General features: G+C 47.0%; 1 protein-coding gene across 3 annotated transcripts in view; it reads right to left on the reverse strand.

Annotated features, from left to right (window-relative positions):
* The window catches only part of STXBP6 (syntaxin binding protein 6), a 108,621-nt gene extending 91,481 nt beyond the window's left edge, over positions 1-17,140 (reverse strand). For all 3 annotated transcript variants that reach the window (XM_038756245.1, XM_038756246.1, XM_038756247.1), the window contains exon 1: positions 17,012-17,140. The gene's annotated coding sequence lies outside the window, so the exon portion shown is untranslated. The remainder of the gene's footprint in view (positions 1-17,011) is intronic.
* Between the last annotated feature and the right edge of the window lie 1,827 nt (positions 17,141-18,967).

An 18,967-nucleotide genomic window follows, 5' to 3' on the forward strand; every position in this document is an offset into this window, starting at 1 on the left:
AAAGATACATCTTCACCATTGCCCTACCTAGGGAGTGCAGAATTCCCATCTGCTGAAAAGCATCTTCCAATCCGACAGTGATACCTTGGTTTGCATGAAAGTGCTTTTGATTTTCCAAAGCACTTTCACACATCCCTGTGAAGTAGGGAGAAGATGGATTATTATCCCCATTTTCTAGATGAAGTAACTGAGAAACAGAGAGGTAAAGTCATTTGTTCTACGTCACCCAGAAGGGTGGTGGCAGAGCAGGGACTAGAACCCAGGTCTCCTGACCTCCAGCCCCCTGTTCTCTCCATGGCACTGGGCTGCTTCCTAAATGCAACTCTCCCCTGCAAGGGAAAGATATTTTTTCTTCCAGTGGAGTGTCCTCAGTTCCCACTGAATCAAGGGCTTTCCTTGCCTAGCTCTCAGTCCCCGCTCCTCCTCCATTCCTCACCACCCCACTCTAGGCCTCTAGGAATCCTGAAATACTCTAGAAACCTTAGGCACCCAACATCTCCCACACAAACCCATTTGGACTAGGCTCAACTGCAAATGCCCCTCCTGCCATTTAAAGGGAAACCTCAATGTTGAACAGGATTTGGAAACATCATGTAGGGATGCATCCTTCAGATGAATTTTTACCTGACTTTGAAAAGTTGCACTTTGAGGGAAATATAGTTGAACCTAAGTTTCATTTCTCTTTCTCCCTTGAGGGAACAAATAGCAAAAGATGCTCCCAAAAGGAGTTCAAGTAGAAACACAAATATTTGCCTTTACACTCCAAAGAACTCACACAATCAAAATGCCCCCAACTGCCTACATTTCTGTCTGTACACAGCAGGCTCTACTCTAGAATATTCTTTTGGATGAGGTGTGAAATCTTCAGGAATAGTTCAAACACCAAATGAATTAGGTTTACCCCAAAAATGTGATTTCTTAAATGCCCTGAGACTTTGAAGAATTTGGCTAGTTCCCCAGCCCAACAAAATGATCACTTGCCTGATGCTCTTGGCTTATCTATGATTTGCTTGCTTTTTAAAAAACTATTTTCTTAATACCCTTTGCCTGCTGCAGTGTTTGCTGACAACAGAGGATTGAGGAAGCTGTTGACAACCTGGAACTATGATAGTTACTGACCTACAGAGGAAGATAGAAATAATCATGGTTTTTATGAAGGACTAACTACATGTAAACAACTACGCTGTGCTGGGTTCTTGTTTAGCCCTCGATGTTTTAGGTTAAAAAAAAAAAAGATCCTGGAAGAAATTACTCATTAAAAGAAAAAAAAAAGCCAACTACAACAGTTGGATGTGATGCAATGGGTGGCCAAACTGGCAGATGGGAATAACCCCCTCCAGGGGAAACTAGTGACCACAAAATGACTAAAAGACAGAAAATAGAGCAAGGAGGAAAAGGGGAAGGTGAGGGTAATCCAATCAATCAATGGTATTTATCCACACTCTCTCTTCGCTCCCAGATTCCATAAGAAGAGCTCAGTCTCTCCTTCCTCCCACAGTTCATCCACAAGACACCATGCCAACGACTGACTGAATTTTCTTTTCTCTAAATATCCCTGGAATTCAAAGCAGAAGAGGAAAACAGAAGTTGGGATGCAGACACTGTTGCTGAGATTTCGGTAACTTTCACTGGTAGGAGGAGAGGAAGAGAGCTGAAGGTCAGCCGCGAGAACGAGAAACTTCCCCGGCAGCAGAAGGAAACGAGGTGGGGGCTGCTGGCCTGCTTATGGGCTATGGAGAGGTCATCTACCTAGACAGTAAATCTTCTCATCAGCTCTGGCCCGCAGGGAATCCCTTAGTTCTGCTATTAAAGTGCTCACTATGTGTCGTGCCCTGTGCTAAGCTCCTAGGATCATACACACCGTCCCTTGCGTGGGTCCACAATTTGGAAAGGGTTGACATAAAAACCAGGCAACAGTGGTTTGCAAACAACAAGCAGCAACAGAGTCAACAGAGGAAGCAAGTAAACTAATGGAAGGAGCACAGGTCTGGGAGTTAGGGGGCCTTGGGTTCTTGGGTTCACATAGCCAACAATGACGCTCCCCACTCTTCAAAGCCTTATTGAAGTCACATCTCCTCCAAGAGGCCTTCCCTGACTAAGCCCTCTGTTCCTTTTCTTTCTCTCTTATTCATCATCCCCTTCCCAGCCCCACAGCACTTATGTACATGTCCGTAATTTATTTATATTCATGTCTGTTTCCCCCTCTAGACTGTATGCTCATTGTGGGCAGGGGATGTGTCTGTTATATTGTTCTCTCGTACAGTGCTGTGCCCACAGTAAGCGCTCAATGAATGCAATTGGCATCAATATATAGGTCTTTGTATTTTGTTCTCAGAGGGAACATCCCCTGTGGAATGTGGACTGTGAATGTAGACTGTGAGCCTGCCGTTGGGTAGGGACTGTCTCTATATGTTGCAAATTTGTACTTCCCAAGCGCTTAGTACAGTGCTCTGCACACAGTAAGCGCTCAATAAATATATTGAATGAATGAATGAATAAACCCAGCTCTGCCTCTTGCCTGCAGTATGACCTTAGGTAAGTCACTTAACCTCTTTGGCCCTCAGTTTCCTCACCTGCAAAATGGGGAGTAACTGTCTGTTTTCCTCCCTCTTAGACCATAAGCTCCACGTGGGACAGGGACTATGTCCAACAGTAAGCGCTCAATAAATATGATTGAATGAATTATCTTGTTTTGACCCCAGGGTTTGGCACATAGTAAACACATACCCTACTATTATTGCTATTAAGTTACTGTTATTAATGAAAGGAAGCTGGGAAGGACCCTGAAAGCAGGGCAGAAATTGCCTGCTTTGAGAGAACATCTGGACCAGATTTCAAATTTCCCAGCATCCTTGCAGGGAATATGTTCATTGAATGGATTTAATCCTGTGTCTCCCTTGGAAAACTCCACATCACCTCTAATCAGTGCAGATGATGATTAATGCAGAACAAATAGGTCCAGAGAGTTTGCACAGGAGCCCACTCATTTTCACCCCAACAGCCCCACAAAGGGAAAGTTTGCTGAGCTGCTTCATGCAGGGAACAGAAGACAACCTGTACTTCTGGCAGGGAACAGAGCGCAACCAGTCAAAAGGCCTCGGTTCTAATCCCAGCTCTACCATTTGTCTGGTACGGGATCTTGGGTGAGGTAATTTACTTCTCTGTGCCTCAGTTGCCTCATCTGTAAAATGGGGATTAAGACTGTGAGCCCTAAGTAGGACATGGACTGTTCCAACCTGATTAGCTTGTATCTATCCTAGCACCATAATAAGTGCTTAACAAATACCATAAAAAAACCCCAAAACAGCCCCTGCTTCCACCAGGGAGCAGAGCTACTGCAGTCAGATCTGACCTGCCAAAATTATTCAGAAAATGTGTCTCTGTCATTTTAAACAGTGCCTAGAAAGGGGTTGGGATAGAAGGGAACTTAGTCCAGTGCTCTGCATAGTCAGTCAGTGCTCAATAAATACCACTGATTAAGCGGGCAATGGTTCCTGACATTGTTTTTTGTTCACACCAAGGATAAACCACTGGGTCTATACTTCAAAATTAGTTGCTCATAAATAAATTTTATTGCCACTGCCAATAAACCTTATTTTTATAGTGTGTTTCTTCTCTGATGGCAAGAATGGAGATTTTATGTGTAACAAATAACTGATTTACTAGTGTATATCATTATTTACAAGTCAACTTCTGCTGCTGTCGATGGAAAGGTGCTTGATGCAGAGGTGGATGGGCAACCACTGGAGGTTTTTGAGGAGTGTGGATATATGGACTGGAGTGGGAAGAGACAGGAGGTAAGAAAGCCAGCAAGGAGGCTGATGCAGCAGTCAAGATGAGCAAGGATAAGTGCTTGGACCAGCATGGTAGCTGTTTGGATGGAAAGGGTGGATTCTAGAGATACTGTGAAGGAAAACTGACAGGATTTCATGATAGATTGAATATTTGAGTTGAAAGAGGGAGCTGCCCAGAGGATAATGCCACCTTGTGAGACCAGGAGGAAGGTGGTAACTACAGTGATAGGAAAGTCTTGGGAAGGGCAAGGTCGGGGTGGGAAGATGAGTTCTGTTTTCTGAGGCGTGGCATTCAGTGACAGTTTCAGAGTGCTAAATAATGTGAAAAGCTTTATTTGGGAAGGAACTAGAGACACCTCTATTCTGGAAGGCAAAAAGACAATTGACAACAGCCCACTTTCAACAGGGGAAATGCTTCTGGCTCCCAATATGAAGCCCAGTTCCACTCCTGGGAGCTAGTCACCCAGAAATCTCGGAGGTGGGGGAGCCCTCACCCCATCTGTCAAGTTGCACATCCTGTGCTGACTTGAGTGGAAGTTCAAAACAGAAACGGCGACAAGACCACGCTTGGAAGGAGTGGGGCTCTTTTGGCAGGTGAACAAGTAGCTTAGCTTTCCCGCTGCCGTGTTCAGACCCAATGTGCGGAAATCACCCACATGAAGAGGGAAACGTATGAAAACAGAAGCCACAGGAGCAAAGACTGGCATCCTGGCACCAGCATTCTCAGCCTAAGCGAGGGCTGCCAGCTCTCTTACAGCCAAGGCAAGATGCTCCACAAATGCTGAATGACAACCTGTTAGGAAAGAAGGGCATCTTCTCCATGTTGACTCGCCCTGCCTTTCATCAGCGTGCTAGAACCCAGTTTGGCTATCAGGCCTGGGAGTCAGGATACCAAGCAAATGCTAAAAAATTGGGGAATTCCACAACCTGTTGCTTTCTTATTGGCCACAGCCCTCAAATTGGTGTTCTAACCAGGGGAGCCTCCACAACCACAATCACTCCAAACTTCTGCATGGAGCGAAGCCCAAGTCCTCATTGTCACTCACCCCCACCAAGAAGCAGCAGGTTTTCCTTTCTGCCTGCTCTGCCACCACTACATCATGCTCTCCAATGACTGACCAGCTAGCTGGGTTCTTTCCCAGATTTGCCCCAGCCTCCTGTGTGACCAGGGGCAAATCCCTCAACTGGAAAATGGGAATACAATACCAGTTCTCCCTCCCTATTAGACTGTGAGTTTCTTGTGGGGTGGGCATTCTGTCCAATCTGATGATCTTGTGTCTATCCCGTGCTTAGCAAAGTGTTCGGCACACACGACTAAGCTCACTGTGAGCAGGGAACATGTTCGCTAATTTGGCTAATTCTTTTATACTGTACTCTCCTAAATGCTTAGTATGGTCCTCTGTGCATACTAAGCATTCAATACAATTGAGACAGCATTTAATTCCATTATTATTTTTATTGCTGCAGAGCATCCACTCTCCCCAGGCAGAGGTTCACAGCGCCCCTTCTCTCCACAGTTTAAGATGAGCCTGGGACCCAGGAGCGCTAGAGATGCACTTTTTGGCTTGCTCCTATCCACCTCATCTCCTGCCTCCCTCCTCCTTCTTTCCCCCCCCCCCAGCCTGCAGGCTAAGTCCAGAGGCAGCCCCAAACTAGCACACTCACACCCCTCCACCCCCCGCCGAAGCAAAGTTCAGCACTGGAGATCCTCCCGGAACCATCCCCGTCACCAGCCGGAAATTTAGAGTCGCCCACGCCTCTCCTGAAAACCGCCCAGGACCTCCAACTTGTTTGAAAATGTATAGCAACCTTCACTTTGGAAGAAAAGCCCAATCAATTCAGTTCTTTCCCTCTCCTCCTTTCCCCTCCTCACAGCCCCAGCTGGAGTACAAAGAGGACAGCAGCTAAGCAATTCTAGAGTTGCTTGGCTTAGATTTACTATTAAGATAAAAGTCGCAGTGAGGTTTGCAGAAAGGGTGCAGCACGGGAAATACTGAATCCTCTTTAGAACAAACCAAAGGGACCAAACATGGGGGTGGGGGTATATTGGAACCCTATCTACGGAGTTGTTGTTTTTTACCTCCTGTACTTTATATTAAATTCCCCAGAACTTGCTGGAGCCAGCTTTTAGTATTTAGGGGATATAGGAAAAGAGAGGAATGCATTATTTAAAGGTTTAACTAAATTTTAAAAGTCACTATATTGCTGCAGTCTTCCCAAAGTCACCCCTTGTAACCTTTAACATCCCAACAGAAGCATCAGCAGAGGGGCAGAAGCTACTGAATCCATTCCAAAGTGGCCACAGATCCCAGGGTTTGCCTCAGCTCACCTGCAAAACAGGGTGAATCCTTTCCCCTCTACCCTACAGGGACCTGACAGAGTTAAAGGAAGCTCCATGGAAGTCAAGCTCTGGAAAGTTAGAACATGGATAAGATGATGACAATTGCCAACTGGGGAGTGGAACACTAATTTCCAGCTGACATCCTGATTCTCCATCTCATCTTAGGAGAAGTAAAAGGCTGGTGAGGACAGTAAACTGCCTTCCCTCCAAATTGTCTTTTGTTGGTTTGTGTCCATTAGCTCAACATTAAACTTCAAACCCTTTCAAAGCATAACCGGCACTGGCTTCGCGCTCATCAACCTTCTGTTTCTGCATTGAAATGTCCAAGACTAGGTCCTGTAGGAGAGTAATCTTACTAGACACCGTGTGTCACCCTCAGGACTTCGAAAATGAAAAAATGGACTTACTACCTTGTGATATCTTGAAAATGTTTTCAAATATTTTCTGCTATTCTTTACCCAAAAGAAAGTGCCGAAGATCCATCTACTAACCCAGGGACCAACACAACTCTTCACATACAATTCCTTACACTAAAAGGTGGAGAGAGAAAGAGAGAAGGGAAGCACAGTTGTGCCCTGGGGGTTGCAAGGCTGCAGCCAACTTTGAGACCACTAGTTACCATGAGGCCAAGGAGGGCTTCTTGAGATCCCTGCCCAACAGACACCTGCTGCCTATGGTGGTCTACATGCCACCCCTAAATCCAACAGTTGTATAGCTTTAATTCTATTTGTTCTGATGATTTTGACACTTGTCTACACGTTTCGTTTTTGTTGTCTGACTCCCCCTTCTAGACTGTGAGCCCGTTGTTCGGTAGGGACCGTCTCTATATGTTGCCGACTTGTACTTCCCAAGTGCTTAGTGCAGTGCTCTGCACACAGTAAGTGCTCAATAAACACAACTGAATGAATAGCTTAAGTGCCTACTGTGTGCAGGGAGAGAACAACAGAGATATGAGATGCAAGCCCTACCCTCAAAGAACTCACAATAAAACTGGGCCAGACACAAAACAATTTACATTTAGGAGGAAAAGGGGAATGGAATAAGGACAAGGGGAACAAATGCTAGGGGAAAGAGCTGTATATGGCTGTAAGTACCCAAGGGTTGAGGGGGTAGTGTGGAGGGTAGTATTAATAGTAGTACGGATTAGCACCCCTTTGGTACAGTGTAATGTATCAGGTGCTTTGGAAGTACAGAATAACGAACGGCTACATTTCCAGCCCACACCAAGCTCACATGAGAGTCAAACATAAAAATACACATAATTAGAATGATCAAAGGAAATAAACAGAGCACACATATAGATGTGTTCTGGAGAAAAGAAGAGCCAGCAGTGAAAACTTCCTAGAAGAGACAGGGTTTCTGAAGGACTCCTGACTTTAAGCTCCTTGAGGGCAGGGAATGTGCTTACTTTGTTCTACTGTACTCACCCAAGCACTCAGTAAGGTGCTCTGCACAGAGTAAGCTCCCAATAAAACACAACTGACTCATGTACCCGGTCAGTTATAGTATCTGTGGTGGGAAAAAAGCTCATGTGGTCTAGTGGAACAGCACGGACCTACGAGTCAGATGATGAAGAGTTCTAATCCTGGTTCTAACATTTGCCTGCTGTGTGACCTTGGTCAAATCATGTAACGTCTCTGGATCTCAGTTTTCTCATTTGTAAAATGGGATTCAATACCTGTTCTACCTTCTAGACTGTGAAACCCATGTGGTAAAGGGACTGTGTCTGATCTGTATATACTGCACCTATACCAGTGCTTTGTACGTAGTATGCACTTAAATATCAGTTATTATTAAATGCATTCACTCACCAGCAAATGCTCTAAAATGCAATAATAATAATATTTCTTAAAGTGCTTATGATGTGATAAGCACTGGGGTGGTTAAAAAAATGGTTAGAAAGGACACATTTCCTGTCCCACTTGAGGTTCACAATCAATGGCATTTATTAATTGCCAACTGTAGGCAGACCACTGAACTAAGTGCTTGGGAGTGCACAAAAGATTTAGTAGACCTGATTTCCACCCTCAGTGGGGCTTACAATCTAGCGGGTTAGATAATCACTAAAATACATTATGGAAAGAAACAATGGTTCGGGGGGGAGTATGAAACTTTTTGGAATGTGGTGAAGCAATGAGAGGGAATGAAAAATACAGAAAGAGGAGCAATTAATCAGAAGAGATGGAATTTCAGGAGAGCTTTGAAGATGGGGAGAGCAATGGTCTGCCACATGGGAAGGAAGAGCAAGAGTTCTGCAGGGAGAAATGATGGTGGGACCCAGTGAGTAGGTTAATGAGCAAAACTCATCCCCATTTTACAGATGAGGAAACACAGAGGTTAAGTGACTTGCCAAAGATCACACAGCAAGTAAATGGCAAAACTGGGATTAGAACCCAGGCCTCCTGACACTCAATCCTATGTTCTTTCCATCTAGCGCCATTTTGTCATTCTTACCAAATGAATCCTCTCAACTTTGCTAATTGAAAAACTTTGTCTGTTGCAATATTAGCCACTCAGAGGTCAATGTCTCAACCAAATTGCACCATTAAAATTCCATAGCAAAATTATCATCCCTATATTGAGGCTCATGTTCCTACAATGTAAACTTTTCTGGCTAAGTTTATATTGGCCCAAGAAATAAAATACTACAAATCACACTCCACGTAATATCTTCGACTGCATCTGTTTAATATTTTCCTTAGCCCTGACCAAACAATACTGTTACGGCAACACCCTTTACACAAATTAAGTTATCAATCAATCAGTGGCATTTATTGGTCTCTTATTATGAGGAAGAGATCACTGTACTAAGTGCTTGGGGAGTACAATACAACACAATTAGCAGACACATTCCCTGTCCATAATGCGCTTACAGTCTTGGAGGATGTTATAAAACTTTCATTGTTACAGGGATGCAAATTAGATGCAATATAAAATTTACGAAAAAAACAAAAGGAAACCACAGAGGCCAACGATCTTTCCAGTCTTCAAAACCTGGACACCCTCAGGAGGTAGAAATATGGTGGCCCCTTCGATCAACACTAGGTGTAAAGAGCAAGGACGAACCTCATCCCATTGGAGAGTCCAGTGACTGCTTCTCCCTAGACCAACAACTCATTTCTGGAACCGTAAAATAATACTAGTAGGTGGCATTTGTTTTGCTCTTACTACATACCACGTACTGTGCTAAACTTCGGGGTTGAGACAATAAAATCAGTTTGGGCACAGCCCCTAACCCACATGGGGCTTACAGTCTAAGGAGGAGAGAAAATAAGTACCGTATCCCCATTTTACAGATGAGGAAACCGACACAGAGAAGATAAATGACTGGACAGATGTCACATGGCAGAGCTAGGATTAGAATTTAGGTCTCCTGACTCCCAACCGTTTCCCCTTCCTCAGTTGCCGATGGCAGTCAGGAAGCAAGTGAACACAGACCCCTCTTTTATCTCTTAAAACATCATGTTGTACACTTGAGCTCCTACCATCTGATCTCTTTAATGGGACTTATCGTTTCTGGGGCCGCTCCGAAGCATAAACGGAAATGTGAGATAAAGCGCTCTGGCTGGTCGGGCTTCCTTTAGACCAATGGTGTGAGGAGTAGACAGTTGGCAAATCTTTTTTTCCCTACCACCCAGGACCTGGGGGCATCCCCTTGGAGGTTTGGGGGACCCAGGCTCTTAGCTCAAGCTGGCTGAAGCTCAGAGGAGGCGGCTCAGAAATGAGCCCCTCATGGGATAAGACTATGTTTGACCTGATTATCTTGCATCAGCCACAGCGCTTAGCACAGTAAGCACTGAAATACATTATTAGTAGTACTAACATTGACCTTCTAGAAGTTGCTTCACTTGCAGTTCACTTGAGTTGCTTCACTCAATAGATGGATTATGAATTCCTCATTGCAACACTCAACAGAACTTGAAAGATCAATCACCTGACGGCCCCTGATCATGGATTTTAAGAGGGTTTACTAAATAATTAATTATGGTATTTGTTAAGCACTTACTATGTGCCAAGCACTGTTTTAAGTGCTGCAGTAGATACAAGCTAATCAGGTAGCACACAATCCTTATCCCATATGGGGCTCACAGAGTCTTAATCCCCATTTTACAGATGAGGTAACTGAGGCCCAGAGAAATGAAGGGACTTGCCCAGGGTCACACAGAAGACAACTGGCAGGGCCGGGATTAGAACGCAGGTCCTTCTGACTCCCAGATAGTAGATAGTACTCTATTAAGTCTCACTACTTCTCAATAACTATAGTATGTGTTGAGTGCTCACTATGTGCCAGGCACTGTATTAAGCACTAAGGCGGATTCAAGCAAACTGGGTTGGACACACTCCTGGTTCCACACAGGGCTCAGAGTCTCAATCCTCATTTTACAGATGAGGTAACTGAGGCCCAGAGAAGTGAAGTGACTTGCCCAAGGTCACACAGCAGACAAGTGGAGGAGCCGGGATTAGAACCCATGACTTTCTGACTCCCAGGACCATGCTCTATCCGCTATGCCATGCTGCTACTCATCTACTCGTCTCAACAACATGTTAAAAAGGTGCCCAGTGTTCCTAGAATAATAATTGTGTTATCTAAGTACTCCGTCCCAAGCACTGTATTGGGCACTGGAGTAGATATAGGATAATCAGGTTGGACACAATCGCTGTCCCACCTGGGCCTTAGGGGGTTGGTGCCCAAGGTGGGGGCTAAGAACCTGCCTCTGTCCCATGCTCCTGCAGCAGCCCCGGCCAACTTTGGCCACAGCTAGACTTTCTCTTCTCTCTCTCCTCCTCTCTTTTCCCTTCTCCTCCTCCTCGCCCAACAGGGTCTGGCTCTCGGCGCTTCTCAGGCTGTGCTGAAGGTTCCCAGTTCCTAGCAGCCCCTTGTCTCTCCTTCCCAGCTCCCTCTTCCTCTCACGCCCCGCACCCCACCATAGTTCTTTTTTCCTCCTCCTTAGTCCCTGCTTCTGCCCCTCCCAGTCCTCCCACCTGAAAGCCATCATCTCCGAGCCAATCAGAGCCCTCAGCAGTGACCCACATGGCGACAGTTTCTACTTTTACTTCATATATATAGATATGAAAAAATATATATAGAGCGGGAGTTTAAAGCAATGGTGCCCAAATCTATATAAGCTGCCAACAACCTCAAAAGACGTGCCCTACATATAAAAAGTATAAATGTCTTTCTGGCACCTAACCCACTAAATGCAACGAGAGCTAAAATAATCAAGTTACGACTCAGTATGGAATCGCCTAACAAAGTTTATATACAAGCGTGTACGTAAAAAGTTAACTGTCAAAGGCCATCTTTATGGACTCTGAACAGTGGGAATAAAGAGTTAAGGAGACAAGAACAATTAGTGAGTTTTACTAGAGTCTCCATCGGTAAAGCAGCATAGACATCTTAGGTGCCCCAGAAAATCAATCCGTGGTATCTACTGAGTGCTTACTGTGTGCAGAGCACCTTACTAGGGGCTTAATAATAATAACAATAATAATAGTAATAATTTCAGTGTTTATTAAGCACTTACTGTGCCAAGTACTGCACTAAGCACTGGAGTAGATACAAGATAATGCTCGGGAAAGAATGCTTTATCATTTGATAACCAAAGACAATTTAGCTGGGGCAGACGCCTTGTGAAAGTAATCACACTCTCCACTGTTTGGGGAATAACAACCCTCTCCTTCAGTCATTCTTTCAGCCATATTTATTGAGCACTTACTGTGTGCAAAGCACTGCACGAAGCATTTGGGAAAGTACAATATAATAAACACACACAGTCCCTGCCCACAACGAGCTTACAGTCTAGATACTGTCTACAGTCACTCTCCCCAGCCCTTGTTTACCCTTAGTTATGCATACCCCACAGCTGGCAAGCTCTTTGTGTTTACATTCATAGAACAGAATCAGGAAGATCTAGCCAAAGTGGGTGGATACACTGTGACCTTATGTGTAGCATATGTCCAAGAATATTTGTGGTTTATGAAGAAACCTGGGACTTTCTGATGAACTCATAAGGTTAATAACTATAATTGTTAAGCACTTCCTGTGTGTTACGCATGGGGTAGGTATGAGATAATTTGATCAGACATAATCCCTGTCCTACATGGGGCTCATAATCTAGGGGGGAGAGAAAGCAGGTACTGAATCCCCATTTTACAAATGAGTTAACTGCGGCAGAGAGACATAAAATGACTTGCCCAAGGTCACCCAGCAGGCAAGTGGTGGAGCCAGGATTAGAAGAACCCCAGTTTCCTGACTCCCAGTCCTGGGCTCTTCACACTAGGCCACACAGCTCCCACAAAGGCCCCAGATAACTCTGTGAGGTTTCTTCTCCTCAAATTCACCAGGAGATTCAGACTTAAATCCATCAGCTGAATGATTCCTTAAGGTCTATAAAAACCTTTATCTCCCGCTGAGAAAAATGGAAACTATTAGCAAACACAGCGCTGTCTACCACGTGGGTTTCCTGATCCAGGTAAAGGGGTTCTTGCCCTTCTACCTGCCACTTGGGTCTCTCTTATACACAGTCCTCCCCTTTGCTATAAATGTCCCCCCCCCACATCTGTCTGCTGGAACCAGCAGCCAACCGGGAGTTTTCATCCCCAGCCCATCCAACAGCCCCGACCTCAGGCCAATGGTGAGTGTACATTAAGCAGCTAGGTGAGCATGAGAGGCTTGGACAGAAATAGTGTCTCATCTGAAAGGTCCTGAGTTGTGAGGATGGACTAGGGACCTTTGTTTCCCCCATCTCGTGCCTCCTCCCGCCCCCCCACTGACTGCATGCAACTCTCCAGGGGACCCCATGTAACACCTGGCTCTCGGGAAAGAAGAAAGCTCAGCTCCGAGCCCATTACGGATGCCAAGTGAGAGGCTCAAAAGCTCTGACTGACCTGGGAGCCTCTACAGATGAATTCCAAAACCACCAGTGGAACTGGAAAACTCACTGGGATGTGACTCTCACAAATCTGCAGTAGCTGGAGAGACTCGGCTCGTAAAGGAGGAGGCCAGGATGAGAGGTGGACACCCCAGGTCCTGGGCCATTCTGGCCTCCCAGGGAAACCGGTCAGTGCTCACTTAAGGGACTCGCACCATTCCCTCTCCCACCCAGCACTGAGGTATGTGTCTTCATATTGGTTACTTCCCCTCTCTGTAAGTTATTTTAGTATTTCTTCCCTGACACACTGTAAGCTCCTTTAAGGCAGATATCATGTCTACTAGCTATTGTACTCTCCCAAGTGCTTAATGCAGTGCTCGGCACTGAGTATGTGCTCACTGCACACTATCGGTGGGATCTGAACTTCAACCAGGCTGGGTGAGTCCAGGTCCTCTGGATGCACCAGAATTTCTGGGCCCAGTGGGAAGTAAAGAATGGGACAGGGTAGTGACCGACCGCAGGGCCTCCATCCCGGAGGTGGGATGGGATCTGGAACCATGAGCCCCCAGCTGGGTGATTTCATCAGGTTCATTCAGAATGGTTCCTGGAGTGTCCAGGGAGATTATGGACAAGCTGTCCACCATCATGGGGAAGAGATGCTAGGCTGACCCACACTCAAAGGTTCCTCCTGGGGCATCTACTTCAAGCAGAAAACTTGGGTAAGCCACTGACGCAGAGGACGGGATGCTAAATTATTTATAAACTTGCCCTCTAATCCTGCAGTACACTCTTTCCTCCTGAGGTTTGAGCTGATAAAAGCTCTAAACATCGTAGCCTAGTGGGAATCAGTCAGTCATTTATTGAGTGTTTACTGTGTGTAGAGAATTATACTAAGCACTTGGTAAAGTATAGTCTAACAGTTGGTAGGCCTGTTTCCTATCTTACAGTCTAGAGGGACAGCACAGGATAGGGAGTCAGGAACTCTGAATTCTAATTCTGGTTCTGCTACTTGCCTGCTGTGACACCCTGGGCAAGCCACTTAACTTCTCTGTGCCTCAAGGCATTAAATACTAGATCTCCACCCCCTTCTTTATATTGTGAGTTCAGTGGGGGGGTGGGGGGGGGGAGACAAGAACTTGGTCTAGTCTGATTGTACTGTACTATCTTCCCCAGCACTTGGTGCAGTGCTGGGCATACAGTAAGGCCACAATTATAATTAAGCTTCTTTATCAGACTCCCCCCCACCAACAAGTTGACTACTCCCGTGGGGAGGAGTCTGGTAATCAGGGCCTTTACAGGTCACCTGCACTGGAACAACCAGTGTTAAAACAGCACTACAAGATCTGGAATGACAAGCCACCTTACCTACTTCTGCTGAGGAATTCACTGAGTGGGGATGGAAGGGGAAGGAAGGAGGAAGAAATCTCTTCCTGGTCCCACCTGCTGGAAGGGCGTAAGGGTGCTTCGAAATACCTCCTTGAAAACCTTACCTCTTCCTAGCTCTCTCAGGATGGGCCCACTGCAATGACTGCCACTGCCCCTCCGCCACAGGACGAGTGGAAACCTTCCTCTCTCCCAGCCCTCCGGGAAAAGGACTGGAAAAGTTGGATGGGGTAGTGACCAAAGGGCCAGCCTAGGGGAGTCTGGAGAATGAGGCAGGATTGCCTAACGCACCCCACCACCACGAGGGAGAGCCCAGGTCTACCAGTCTACCAGCTGCAGCCCCCCCCCCCCCCCCCCCCACCACCAAACTCCTTTCACCTTGCTCCCATGAATAGATCTCTCCCTGCCCCACCTTGTCAGGGGGAGCGACAGGATGAATGCTGACTGGTCAGAAACTCCTGTCACCCACACAGTTCAACAACCCAATCCATGCTGGTTGAATTCAGCCAACAGCTGCCTGTCTGCATGGAGGTCTAATGATAGGCTTGGGTCTGGCTGGGGAACTCCCGGGTGCAAGTTTTTACCAGTCTTGAATCTTGGTGTTATCGGAAGGATAATGTGTGAATTTAAAAACAAACACAGAAAACTATACCGCATTTTGACAATCGGTGACAGAATTTAGACACTCCTACTTGCATGGTTTAAGACTGGCATGGCTAAGCCTAACAGCGCTTGGACTCTGCCTCACAGTGGCCCAACGTCACAGTCTTCTAAGACCCCAGGACCTGCCCGATTTCTTTTGGCTCATCCCGTGCTACAGGGTGGCCACGGAAGCCAGAACATTTACAGCATGGCACTTGGGACTAGAGGATCCCCTTAAATGGCTTGACACACAAACCCACAGCCAGAGAAGCCTGATTCTGGCCTGCGGATCCGTTTTGGGATTTAATCTCCCAAGCAGACTCTGGCCCTGGTAGATCAGAGCAAGACGTGGAGGCTCAAACGTCCGAATGGGAAAACTTCAATCATGACCCAGCCAGCCTTCCCCTCTCCAGGACCCTTTGGGTTTTCCCACCCAAGTCCCGCTCCGGCCTCCCCCCAACCTCCCCTGTCCTTCTTGGATCCCAATTTTAGCAGGGGTAAGGCTGGGGACAGCAACCATCCCTCCCACTGTTGGGGGAGGAGAGAGAGAGAAGGGGAGAGAAAGAGAGAGAGAGAGAAGGGGAGAAAGAGAGAGAGAAGGGGAGAGGGAGAAAGGGAGAGGGAGAGAGAGAAGGGGAGGGAGAGAGAGAAGGGGAGAGAGAAGGGGAAGGAGAGAGAGAGAAGGGGAGAAAGAGAAAGAGAGAGAGAAGGGGAGAGGGAGAAAGGGAGAGAGAAAAGGGGAGAGAGAAGGGGAAGGAGAGAGAGAGAGAAGGGGAAGGAGAGAGAGAGAGAAGGGGAGAAAGAGAAAGAGAGAGAGAAGGGGAGAAAGAGAAAGAGAGAGAGAAGGGGAGAGGGAGAAAGGGAGGGGGAGAGAGAGAAGGGGAAGGAGAGAGAGAGAAGGGGAAGGAGAGAGAGAGAAGGGGAGAAAGAGAGAGAGAAGGGGAGAGAGAGAGAGAGAAGGGGAGAAAGAGAGAGAGAAGGGGGAAGAGAGAGACGGGGGAAAGAGAGAGACGGGGGAAAGAGAGAGACGGGGGAAAGAGAGAGACGGGGGAAAGAGAGAGAGACGGGGGAAAGAGAGAGAGACGGGGGAAAGAGAGAGAGACGGGGGAAAGAGAGAGAGACGGGGGAAAGAGAGAGAAGGGGGAAAGAGAGAGAGAAGGGGGAAAGAGAGAGAGAAGGGGGAAAGAGAGAGAGAGAAGGGGGAAAGAGAGAGAGAGAAGGGGGAAAGAGAGAGAGAGAAGGGGGAAAGAGAGAGAAGGGGAGAAAGAGAGAGAGAAGGGGGAAGGAGAGAGAGAAGGGGAGAAAGAGAGAGAGAAGGGGAGAAAGAGAGAGAGAAGGGGAGAAAGAGAGAGAGAAGGGGAGAAAGAGAGAGAAGGGGAGAGAAAGGGAAAGGTAGAGAGAGAAGGGTAAGGAGAGAGAGAGAAGGGGAGAGAGAAAGAGAAGGGGAGAGAAAGAGAAAGAGAGAGAAGGGGAGAGAGAAAGAATGAGTGAGAATAAACCACAGGCACCGTGGCTTAGTGGAAAGGGCACGGACTTGGGAGTCAGAGGACGTGGGTTCTAATCCCGGCCCCGCCACTGGTCTGCTGTGTGCCCTTGGGCAAGCCACTTACCGCCTCCGTGCCTCAGTTACCTCAGCTGGAAAATGGGGAGGAAGACTGTGCGCCCCACGTGGGACAACCTGATTACCCCGTATCTACCCCAACGCTCAGAACAGTGCTCGGCACACAGTGAGCGCTTAAACAAGACACCATTCTTCGTCGACCGTCCCTTCCCCTGGGCCCGTCCCCGCGTTGGGCGGGCCGCCCCGGCTCGCCCCCCAAGTGGTGCAAAGCCCTCCCGCCCGGCTGACCCCCCAAGCTGAAGCCTCCGGGCGCCCCGGGCGGGGCTGCTGCGGCCCAGCCCGAGCGCCTACTCCAGTGCTGGGCACCCAGTAAGCGCTCAATAAATCGATTGAATGAAGCGTGCCCGGCCCCGCTCACCTGGCTGCGGGCTCCTCCGGGCTCCTCCGGGCTCCTCCCGCCAACGCTCCGGCGGCCAGGGAAGGAGGGGGGGAAAAAAAGCCAAACCCAGCACAAAAACTCCCGGCAACTCCAACTCCACACTCGTGCAAACGGGCGCTGCCAGCCGCCCAAACCGCCGCCGCCCCCTCGTGCCACGCACTGCACTGCATTCACTGCACTACACTGCATTCACTGCACTGCACCGCCGTGCAGCGCCCCGCCTCCCCCCCCCCCGGCCTGCCCGGGCCCCGGACTCATCATCATCACGATGACGCTATTTCTTCCTAATCATTGTTAAGCGCTGACTATGTGCCAAACGCTGGGGAGGATACCCAGGTTGTCCCAGCCTTCACCCCCATTTTCCAGATGAAGGAACTGAGGCCCACAGAAGTGACATTACTCTATTTATTTGTACATATCTATTCTATTTATTTTATTTTACATATGTTGCCAATTTGTACTTCCCAAGCGCTTAGTACGGTGCTCTGCACATAGGAAGCGCTCAACAAATACGAATGATGATGATGATTTTGTTAGTATGTTTGGTTTGTTCGCTGCCTCCCCCTTTTAGGCTGTGAGCCCGCTGTTGGGTAGGGACCGTCTCTATATGTTGCCAATTTGTACTTCCCAAGCGCTTAGTACGGTGCTCTGCACATAGGAAGCGCTCAATAAATACGATTGATGATGATGATTTTGTTAGTATGTTTGGTTTGTTCGCTGTCTCCCCCTTTTAGGCTGTGAGCCCACTGTTGGGTAGGGACTGTCTCTATATGTTGCCAATTTGTCCTTCCCAAGTGCTTAGTACAGTGCTCTGCACATAGTAAGCGCTCAATAAATACGATTGATGATGATGATGGCTTGCCCAAAGTCACACAGCTGACAATTGGCGGAGCCGGGATTTATTACTCTATTTTAGTTGTACATATCTATTCTATTTATTTTATTTTGTTAAATCTTATTTGTACATATCTAGTCTATTTTGTTAATATGTTTTGTTCTCTGTCTCCCCCTTCTAGACTGTGAGCCCACTGTTGGGTAGGGACCGCTTCTATATGTTGCCAACTTGGACTTCCCAAGCGCTTAGTACAGTGCTCTGCACACAGTAAGCTCTCAATAAATACGATTGATTGATTCTATTTATTTTATTTTGTTAATATGTTTCGTTTTGTTCTCTGTCTCCCCTTTGAGACTGTGAGCCCACTGTTGGGTAGGGACTGCCTCTATATGTTGCCCACTTGGACTTCCCAAGCGCTTAATACAGTGCTTTGCACACAGTAAGCTCTCAATAAATACGATTGATTGATTGTTTCTATTTATTTTATTTTGTTAATATGTTGTTTTGTTCCCTGTCTCCCCCTTCTAGACTGTGAGCCCACTGTTGGGTAGGGACCACCTCTATATGTTGCCAACTTGGACTTCCCAAGCACTTAGTACAGTGCTCTGTACACAGCAAGCGCTCAATAAATACAATTGAATGAATGAATGAATTTGAACCCATGACCTCTGACTCCCAAGCCCGTGCTCTTTCCACTGAACCACGCTGCTTCTCTAGCCATGTTGCTTCTCTGCAATCACTAGATGCCAAACACTGTTGATGATGATGATATTTGTTAAGTGCTTGCTATGGATCAAGCATTGTTCTAAACGCTGGGGTAATAATAATAATGATGACATTTGTTAAGTGCTTACTATGTGCCCAGCACAGTTCAAAATGATGGGGGAGATACAAGGTAATCAGGTTGTCCCCATTTTACAGATGAGGTAACAAGCACAGAGAAGTTGAGTGCCTTGCCCAGGGTCACACAGCAGATCAGTGGCAGTGTTGGGATCAGAAATAATTAAAAATAGAAATTAGAAATTCATTCAAATAAGACAATGAATGAGAACCCACATCCTCTGACTCCCAAGCCCAGGCTCTTCCCACTAAGCCACACT

Source organism: Tachyglossus aculeatus, chromosome 14 (assembly GCF_015852505.1).
Source record: "Tachyglossus aculeatus isolate mTacAcu1 chromosome 14, mTacAcu1.pri, whole genome shotgun sequence".
In the NCBI taxonomy this organism is placed as follows: domain Eukaryota; kingdom Metazoa; phylum Chordata; class Mammalia; order Monotremata; family Tachyglossidae; genus Tachyglossus; species Tachyglossus aculeatus.